This window comes from Amphiura filiformis, unplaced genomic scaffold (assembly GCF_039555335.1).
Source record: "Amphiura filiformis unplaced genomic scaffold, Afil_fr2py scaffold_92, whole genome shotgun sequence".
Lineage (NCBI taxonomy): Eukaryota > Metazoa > Echinodermata > Ophiuroidea > Amphilepidida > Amphiuridae > Amphiura > Amphiura filiformis.
The window spans coordinates 196,464-205,866 of NW_027305556.1; the positions used below are offsets into that span (position 1 = coordinate 196,464).

At 37.3% G+C, this 9,403-nt stretch overlaps 1 protein-coding gene across 3 annotated transcripts in view; it reads right to left on the reverse strand.

Annotated features, from left to right (window-relative positions):
• The window catches only part of LOC140144880 (multiple inositol polyphosphate phosphatase 1-like), a 91,089-nt gene extending 82,133 nt beyond the window's left edge, over positions 1-8,956 (reverse strand). For 2 of the 3 annotated variants that reach the window (XM_072166684.1, XM_072166683.1), the window contains exon 1: positions 8,902-8,947. The gene's annotated coding sequence lies outside the window, so the exon portion shown is untranslated. Of the gene's footprint in view, positions 1-8,901 lie in introns of all 3 variants that reach the window. The other variant, XM_072166685.1, reaches the window with a different exon arrangement.
• Between the last annotated feature and the right edge of the window lie 447 nt (positions 8,957-9,403).

The following is a 9,403-nucleotide window of genomic DNA, read 5'->3' on the forward strand; positions in this document are numbered from 1 at the left end:
AAACAATTTTGAAGGTTTTCGTTTTATACCGAAAGTGACCCCTTAATGACCTTGACCCCAAATCTGTGTACACCCCATAGACACTGGGTAATAACAATGCATGTGTGCAAGTGGCGTTACTGTCCTACAGAATCTGTGGAAGAAGATGCATTTTAAAGGTATTTCGTTTTATACCGGAAGTGACCCTTAATGAGATTTGACCCCAAATGAAAAAAATACCACATATACACTGGGTGACTGCAGATCACGTGTGAACATACCGTTACTGTCACATGTTTTACTTAGCTTATAAAACATTTTTAAGATATTTCGTTTTTTACCGGAAGTGACCCCTTAATGACCTTTGACCCCAAATCTGTGTACACCCCATAGACACTGGGTAATAACAATACATGTGTGCAAGTGGCGTCTCTGTCCCACATAATTTGTGGAAGAAGATGCATTTTAAAGGTATTTCTTTTATACCGGAAGTGACCCCTTAATGAGCTTTGACCCCAAGTAAAAAAAAATACCACATATACATTGGGTGACTGCAGATCATATGTGAACATACCGTTACTGTGCTATGTTTTACTTAGCTAATAAAATTTTTGAAGGTTTTTCGTTTTATACCGGAAGTGACCCTTAATGACCTTTGACCCCAAATCTGTGTACACCACATAGACACTGGGTTATAACAATGCATGTGTGCAAGTGGGGTCACTGTCCTACGTAAGTTGTAGGAGAAGATGCATTTTTAGTTGAAATCACGTTTTTGACCCTGTGACCCCTGCGTGACCTTTGTCCCCACGAGTTTCATGTGACATGTAGGGGCATGGTCAATGATCATTGTGACCAAGTTAGGTCAAAATCGATGTAAGCATGTGAGTGCTAGAGCAAATGTAATGGTTGACAGAAAGAAGAAAGAAAGAAGAAGAAGAACCTGTAAGAAAAAAGACACAGCCGTGACTAACGTCACGGCTGTGTAAAGAAAGAAAGAAAGAAAGAACCTGTAAGAAAAAAGACACAGCCGTGACTATTGTGTTGGTAAATGAAGCGGACGCTATATAGCTATGATCACGATAACACATGAGCTCATGAGCTCTTTTTATGTTCATTCATGCATAGATCATCTAGATGATCTATGATTCATGTATGAATGCGCGTAAGTTACCGTCTCATTGAAATAGTTTATTTGCATAATAAATACAATATTGATCACTGAGAGATAGTATACCTGAATATATTAGTCTCAGATTGATCACGCTGAAATTCTAAGCACAAAATATTTTTTCATTTTTTAGTCCAAATATTTCTCATGTTGTTGATATACATATTAATTGTAATATCACAATTTACTAATATATAAAAAAGCGGCTGATTTTATCCATATGTTTAAAAACCATTAAATTTGTAATACTTGATTTAGAGTTTTTCTGAGAACAACAACAGTATACGTTCTGTTCATTGAAAGCGTTTACAGTCCATTTTCTCAAAGCAGGCACATCTCATTTCATGACGTCAATTTTTTTCTAGGTCAAATCTGTCTCGTTCAAAGGTAAGTTGGTTTTTGCGGAATATCAATTTTAAACGTCTCATTTTCATTGTCCTCATAATATTACCTTGCCAATGATATGATGTTGTATATAATGTGACCATCCTCCACAACTGAGCCCGGATGTCGCCAGTGCCACTATTGAGATATGCTCCATTGAACTTAACAATAAACAATAGGAAACAAAGGATTTATTGACTGTTTTATTGATTTTTCACTACTTAAATGTCAAGTACTATAGACATGATATACATCATTTTAAAGCTAATTTCAAGCAGAATATTTTGGTTGAATATCTCAAAATGATGATTGGCGATTTCAGGGCTCAGTTGTGCTGGATGGTCACATATTAAGAACACTGAAATAAGACGTCAAACTCAAGTCAAAGACATTATGATGAAGGGAAGATAACAGATGGACTAAACGACTTACATAATGGCAACCATGACCAGGGAAAAGATCAAGAGAAAGACAGAAGAATAGGTGGCGTGATGACATTACTGCCTACATGGGACCTACATGGAGCAAATACGAATATCTATGACCGTGACTTCCACCCTTATACCCGTTACTTAACTCACCATCCATCCTGACACCCCGTAATATGTTTAATGCTAAGAAAATCAGTATACCGACTAAAAATATTAAATTAAAAATCAAGGAATATCCCTTTAATTGCATTTGCTGTGTAAACGCTTGAGGGCACTCCTCCTTTAATAATGCAATAAACATGTTCCATGCAAAAAATGCTAAAAAGAAAATATCTGATTACCCCTTTAAGCGGTTATAAACCCACTTAACCCCCATAACACCCTTAATCCATCCTGACACCCCGTAATATGTTTAATGCTAAAAGGGCTATCAGCATATGGACTGAAATTCTTTTAAAAAAAATTAAATTAAAAATCAAGGAATACCCCTTTAATAGCATTTGCTGTATAAATGCTTGAGGGCGCTCCTCCTTAAATAATGAAATAAACATGTTCCATGCATAAAAAAGAAATATTAAAAAGAAAATATCATATTACCCCTTTAAGCCCAAAACGGAGTGTCCCTTTAAGCGATTAACCTCCTTAATCCATCCTGACACCCCGTAACATGCTTAATGCTGAAGGGGCTATCAGTATACCGACTAAAAGAACTGCACCATTTCCTTTTCAGGGAATTTTATCAATATTGATTGTGGCCGGATTTAAAGTATAGGAATACAAACATCTCCTATTGCGTTATGTAGAATGGTGATGATGAAAAGAGAATTCCTGTATTTAAACTATGAACTCGTGGCAACCATAGGCTACATCTAGAGGTCATGGACCACCATTATACTAAGTATGAACCCTGAGGGCGCTATAGTTCTTGAGCTAGAGATATTTCAAATTTCACACATATTGCCCCCTGTAGCACAAGACCTTTGACCTCTAGGGTCGAGGCTACCACGGTTTTTTTAGGGATCATGGGCCATCATTGTACCAAGTATGAACCCAGAGGGCGCTATAGTTCTTGGGTTAGAGCTGTTTGAAATTCTACACATATTGTCCCCTGTAGCCTATGACATTTGACCTCTGGGGTCAGGGTATCCTAGGATGTTTTTAGGGGTCATGGGCCATCATTGTACCAAGTATGGGCCCCGAGGCTACTTTGGTTCTTGAGCTAGAGGAGTGCAAAGAAGTGGTCTTGACAAGGAGGAGGAGGAGAACCAGAAGACTAGATGGCACAGGAACTGTGTTTGACCAAACACGAATATCTATGCCCGTGACCACACCTAAGACTGTGCCCTTGACGTTGATATAAGCATCATGTCACAACGGTATTTTCTAATTGCCAAAGAGGCGCTTTTCACTTGCACAACTTTTTTTGAGACAGGCTGTACATGTAATGCTCATAACACCAGACTGGCCCACACTCTCTCTAATACCCTACCACGCCTTCACTCTCTTTTTTACCCCGTCAGACCATCACTCTCTCTAAAACACCACCAGACTAGACCACACTCTTTCTAATACCCCACCAAACCCTCACACTCTCTTATACTCCACCAGACATTCACTCCCTCTAAAACACCACCACACACCGACATCGCCTGGCTAATAATTCTTTGGTGTAGCAGAGACATTAAAATGAATACACGGGATCGATACACGTGAATTGCTATGCACGGCGATTTTGATATCAGACGAAAATCTTCTGATACTGGGTTAGAAAATGATGAATATCTCCCGCCATGATTTTTTTCTCAAGAAACCAGATTTGGTCTCATACACTTGAAAATACGTGTTGAACAGATATGATAGTCGTTAGCGTGCGCTTTGAAAATTGGCCGTGCGTTTTGAACTCAAAATTTGACCAAACTCTAATTTTATATTGCGTTGGTCCTGTATGGACTACAGCGTGCAGCAGGCTATAGCGGCACTCACTCAAGTAGAGACAGTATAACCATTGACCGCAATGTCGTATACAAGCATACTCACATAGCGAGAAATCAAATACCCCGTCTATTGACAGTAGCCTGAGTCAGGTCACTTCGCTAATTATGCATGTCATAAGGTCCGAATAAAATTGCCATGGGTGGCTGTGGATTCAACCTACCATGGCGATTTCTACCATGAAGATATCGGGGCGATGTCACTGTGCATCAGGTTGGCCCTACTCTCTCTCTAATACCCCACCAAGCCTTCACTCTCTCTTATACTCCACCAGACACTCACTAGCTCTAAAACACCACCAGACTGGCCCACACTCTCTCTAACACCCCACCAAGCATTCACTCTCTCTTATACCCCATCAGACCATCAATCGCTCTAAAACACCATCAGACTGGACCATACTCTCTCTAATACCCCACCAGACTCTCATTATCTCTTATACTCCACCAAACACTCACTCGCTCTAAAACACCACCAGGCTGGCCTTACTCTCTCTCTAATACCCCACCAAGCCTGGTGAGGTGAGGTGAGGATTTTTTATGTTGATTTAATTTCATGTTATTTTAAATGTGTAAAGTTAATATATTTAAAATTATTACTTTAAATTATAATTTGAACAGCACGTATACGGGTATTATTGTAACAGTATCTGATAATTTGTTAAGATAATAGTTGCGAAAGGAAAACAGTAGACGTAAAAATAATTTTGCATTTTAGGGTTCGAGACATGAATAGATAACAATAGGCAAATTGTAAAGATCTGAAGTACAATTTTCATGTTATTATATAGCACACGTAACCGTGGATAATTTTCACGATAGGGTATTTTTTATATGATTTAGATTTGATTTAAATTTCAATCGAAAGGTAAAAGTTTCCCTGAAATTATAACCGGATTATGCGATTGAGTACTGTTTTTAGCTTTTAAAAACGATAACGGACCATTATCCCTGCGGGACTATATAAATTTAGTTCCTTTCACAGCAGTGTCAGTTAATCATTGTCCCCCAATACTAGAGTCCGGCGTGTGATGCAATATAAAATGACTCTGCCTTTGATAAAGATCCTGCTAGGATCGAAAGCTCAGGCCCCTTAAAACAGCTCAACCAAGGAGGTTAGATAGAAAGGAGAGGAAATAGATTACGTAACGCATATTGTTCCTTTGTGCCTATTTGAGTTTCCGAAACGCTATTCATCGAGAGGTACGTTTTGTTCGGGACAAACTGTCCTGACAGCGTATTAACGCTATAATAGGCAGGCTACTGTCAGTAACTGATCAAACGAAAGTCACGTGAAAGCGCCTACACGAGGGAGAGGTACCCTTTGCTCCCATACATCACAAGGGTGTAATTGAGTAACTGTATAAGCACAAAAGGCACATATTAGCCGTGGGTGTACAGTTCGTTATCAGCCACTGACTTTAGGTGCTTCATTTAAATAAAAAGAAAAAAGAAAAAAAAGCGCAGTGATTTATAGTGCGCTACGCATAGGCACAACGCCTAGACGTTGATCCACAAGCCTCAGCACACTTTACAGGTTGTCGCTGACCACTATGGCCCCACATCATTCCATAAACCATTAAACAACAATTCAGGGACTTTGCTGCTTCAAGAGCGCACACCCTAGACATTCCACAAATAACCATAGCAACCAGGATCAGCTCCCCGAGTTTCGTACGGGTTACAACGAGACAAATTAGCAGTGAGTTCCTTGTCCAAGGGAATTTCAAGCTAACTCAATTTTTCCACGAGAGCATACTAGGCACCACCAGGGTTCGAACTCGCAACCTCTCGCACCATAGTCGAACGCCTTATCGATTGAGCTAACTTGACTGCTCCATCAAAAATTGCACATCAGAAGGCTGCCAAGTCCACATGTCTTTAGTATGTATAATGGCAATACTACATGTAGCTACGTATACATGTAACATATAATAAGTACTGGTGTAGGCCTATAAAAGTTGTTTCACAAATTGACATTTAATTTTATTTTAAGAAGGACCCTGGCATACCCAGTGGCGTACCGAAGTGGGGGGGCAGCTCTTCTGTGAGAGGTCTTGGGAGGGGATGCAGGAGGAAGATGTGAAGGAGGGGATATGGAGAATGGGAGGGGGACTGGAGAGAAAGAAGAAGAAACGAAGAGAAAAAAAATAAATAGATGTAAATAAATTAATAGAAAGATAAGGAAAATGATAGGAATGAGAGGGGACAAAAAGTAAGTAAGAGAGGATGGAGAAAGGAAGGGAAAAAAGGAGAGGGGTGCTTTTTTAGCAAGGAAAGAATAAGTACAGAGAAAGGAAAAGAAAGGGATGATAAATAAATGTAGGCCTAATAATAATTATTATAGAAACTAAACACAGCACCCCCCCACATAGACCTAACACTAACAGAACTACAGGCAGCCATTCGATGATGTCAATGCTATTATGCGTTACGTAATTAAAACGCCCAGTCAGATGTACTTCACACCTACCAAGCACAAGTCACCCAATTTCGAAAATTGGACGTTGAATGTACACTCTCATGAATATTAATTGGCAACATTTTCCAATATGTCAGCGCTCAAATCGGACACAATAGAACAATAGACCTTTCAGTGCGTTGAGCTCAACTATATAATATATAGTTATAATACTGTTTACATGAATGTTAAGTACGCAGATGTTAAGTACAACGTCATAAACACTATAAAAATGCGTGCCGTTTCCAACCGCCTCCTTGGTGCAGTGATGAGATCTCGGGTCTAATAAGCTGAATGATGCAGGTTGGAATCCCAGGAATGCTGATAATTACCGTACTTTTTTACTTTGTAACATAATTTTTTTAATGTTATTATTATCATTTTTTTTTCATTTTTTCTTTTTTTTTACTTTTTTTCTTTTTATTATTAATTTGTACTTTATAACTTCTGTTTCGGGTTTTAAGGGATATGCCAGCAAACACAAAACGTTTTCGACATCATTCGCAAAAGGTTATAAAACGTTGTCAGAAAACGTTTAAATGTCGGGTTATATAAAGGGTACATAAATGGTATAAAACGTTTTCATAACATTTGTTGGTAATTAACTGCACAGGAAAAACAAATGTTTTACAGAAAACATTTAAATGTCGGGTTATATAAAGGGTATAAAAACGTTTTAATAACATTCCAAAAACATTTTTGAAAACTTGGTACAAATCATTCTAAACAGAATGTTATTTTGGGGTTGAAAAAGTATTTTGTAAAAACTGTTTTCCCAAAATATTTACAACAACGTTTTTAACATATGTTTTCAAGACCTTTATATAACCCGACATTTAAATGTTATTAAAACGTTTTGTAAAAAACATTTTAAGAATATTTCTGTGTTTGCTTGGTGCAAATATTTTAACATAATGTTATTTAAGTGTTGACAAAATATTTAGCCAAGAATGTTTGCAAAAATAGTTTGCAATGACATTTCGAAAACATTTTTAAAATATTGTTGTAGTGTGTTTTCATACAAAATGTTTTAACCTTTCTGGTAATAGACCAATTAAATATAGACGAAACAGAAATTAGACCAAACGGTATTAGACTAAATGGCAATAGACCGGTCAAAAAACGTAAAATTTCAAATTGCTCATATAATGGAGCTAAACTTTGTGGGTAGGTGTAACTTTGGCCAAGGAAGCTCAGGTTTGCGTTTGTTAGGTCATCCGTGGTCAAATGTCAGGTCAAATTGCAAATTGAGGGCGAAAGTCAGGTCAAATTGCAAAAAGCTGCAATTGAGCTCAGCTGTGAGAAAGGTGATCCGAGCCAAAGGACACACCCTGATTTTGAGATCTGCAAAAGCCAATAACCATGATAGCCGAAAACCCCGCAATACGGGTAACCGCCTAGATATATTAATTTTGAACAAATGTTGATTCGAATATGCGCTGCACATTTTAAAAGCCTAAGTGATCAAACGTCCATATTCTTAAATCAGTAGGAAAAGGACAAAAGATTTCGAAAAAATTTCGTAAATAACATTTAGCAAAAAGTCGCATTTTACCAAGACGGTATTAAATTTCATACTCCTCTAAAAATAATAGATTTGTAAAGGCTGAAATAATCTGGATATGGGATCTTGATGATCAATTAAAACATGTTTGCGATAAAACTGTAATTAATTGTGTGCTGATGCAAGAAAACATTATGGCCATGTTGCTCTCAAAGCTCAACATTGTACTGTTTGCTTACTGGTGCATTTTGTTCAATCTCAGAATATATTGATATTTTAATATTATTGTCAATAGCTGCGAAACGCTGAACATATTAAGCAACACAAATATGGTAAGTACTTTCACATTTTGCAGTGAACTTCTACAATTATTTACAAATAATTGTGTAAATGCTGATATATTCGAAACATCAAAGGTAATTTAAAGACAGCGTTTTTTATTTTTGTGGTATATTCAGAATTATAAACTTGAGTTTTCTATTGGTATGCTCGCGACAAACACACAACAATTCTTTAACTCGACATATATATTTTATATCAGCCCTCTTTACAGAACCACAAGAACCACAGGCCCTACAAAGTATATCTGTGATTTCTTCTATATACACACTCGCTATGAAGCTCGCTACCAAGATGCTGTGAACTACCAAATCACAACAGTTTAAAATAGTTGCTAACCTTATGCATCATATTCAGGGGTACACGTTTGACTAATGAAAGTGTACTCAATTTTTGTTTGGAGTCATTTTAAATTTTCTATCTTATGTGTTTAATTACACATAAAAAAGCGGTCGGTGGTATTTTCTTAAGCTGTATATAATAATTAAGGTTCTACAAAACACAACTTACATGTTCATAACGTCCATAACATTTCAAATTAAAACTTGTTGAATGTTTACACAATTTACTGACCTAAAGGCTTTGTCATATCATTGCCAAATTTAAATCAAAATAATAACTTCGTGAAAATTTCAACTTACCAATTGTTTACGTCCTGTGCTCTGATACTTGTCGACGTCCTGTACAGCAGCAAACGAACTGAATGTAAGCGGGAACCGAATGCAAGCCATTTATATATGTGACTGAAAGTTCAGGCACGATAGTATCAACGATTTCCATTGGTGTAAAATTATTGTCGTTAGCCAATGATAAAAAAACCCCGTGATAAGCAGAATCATTGTTGTTAAATTAGTCACGTACCAAAGGAATAAGGAATTCATCATTCAAAATAAGCTGAGAATAGTATACATGGTATAGGCACAAATATGTGAAATATAAATTGCAGTGTGTTGATAAAGAGGGCAGTATTACCATAAAAATCCTGGCACCCACATAGCTAAATCGGTGATATGTTTTCAAGGAAAGTACAGGGTACTATTTGGGAAGCATTATGGTTTCTGTGAATGGAGTAACCGTCTTTATGGCACGCCAGAGTAGACAAACCCTCGCAAAAACACTGAGAAAGACAAAAACTCAACCTAG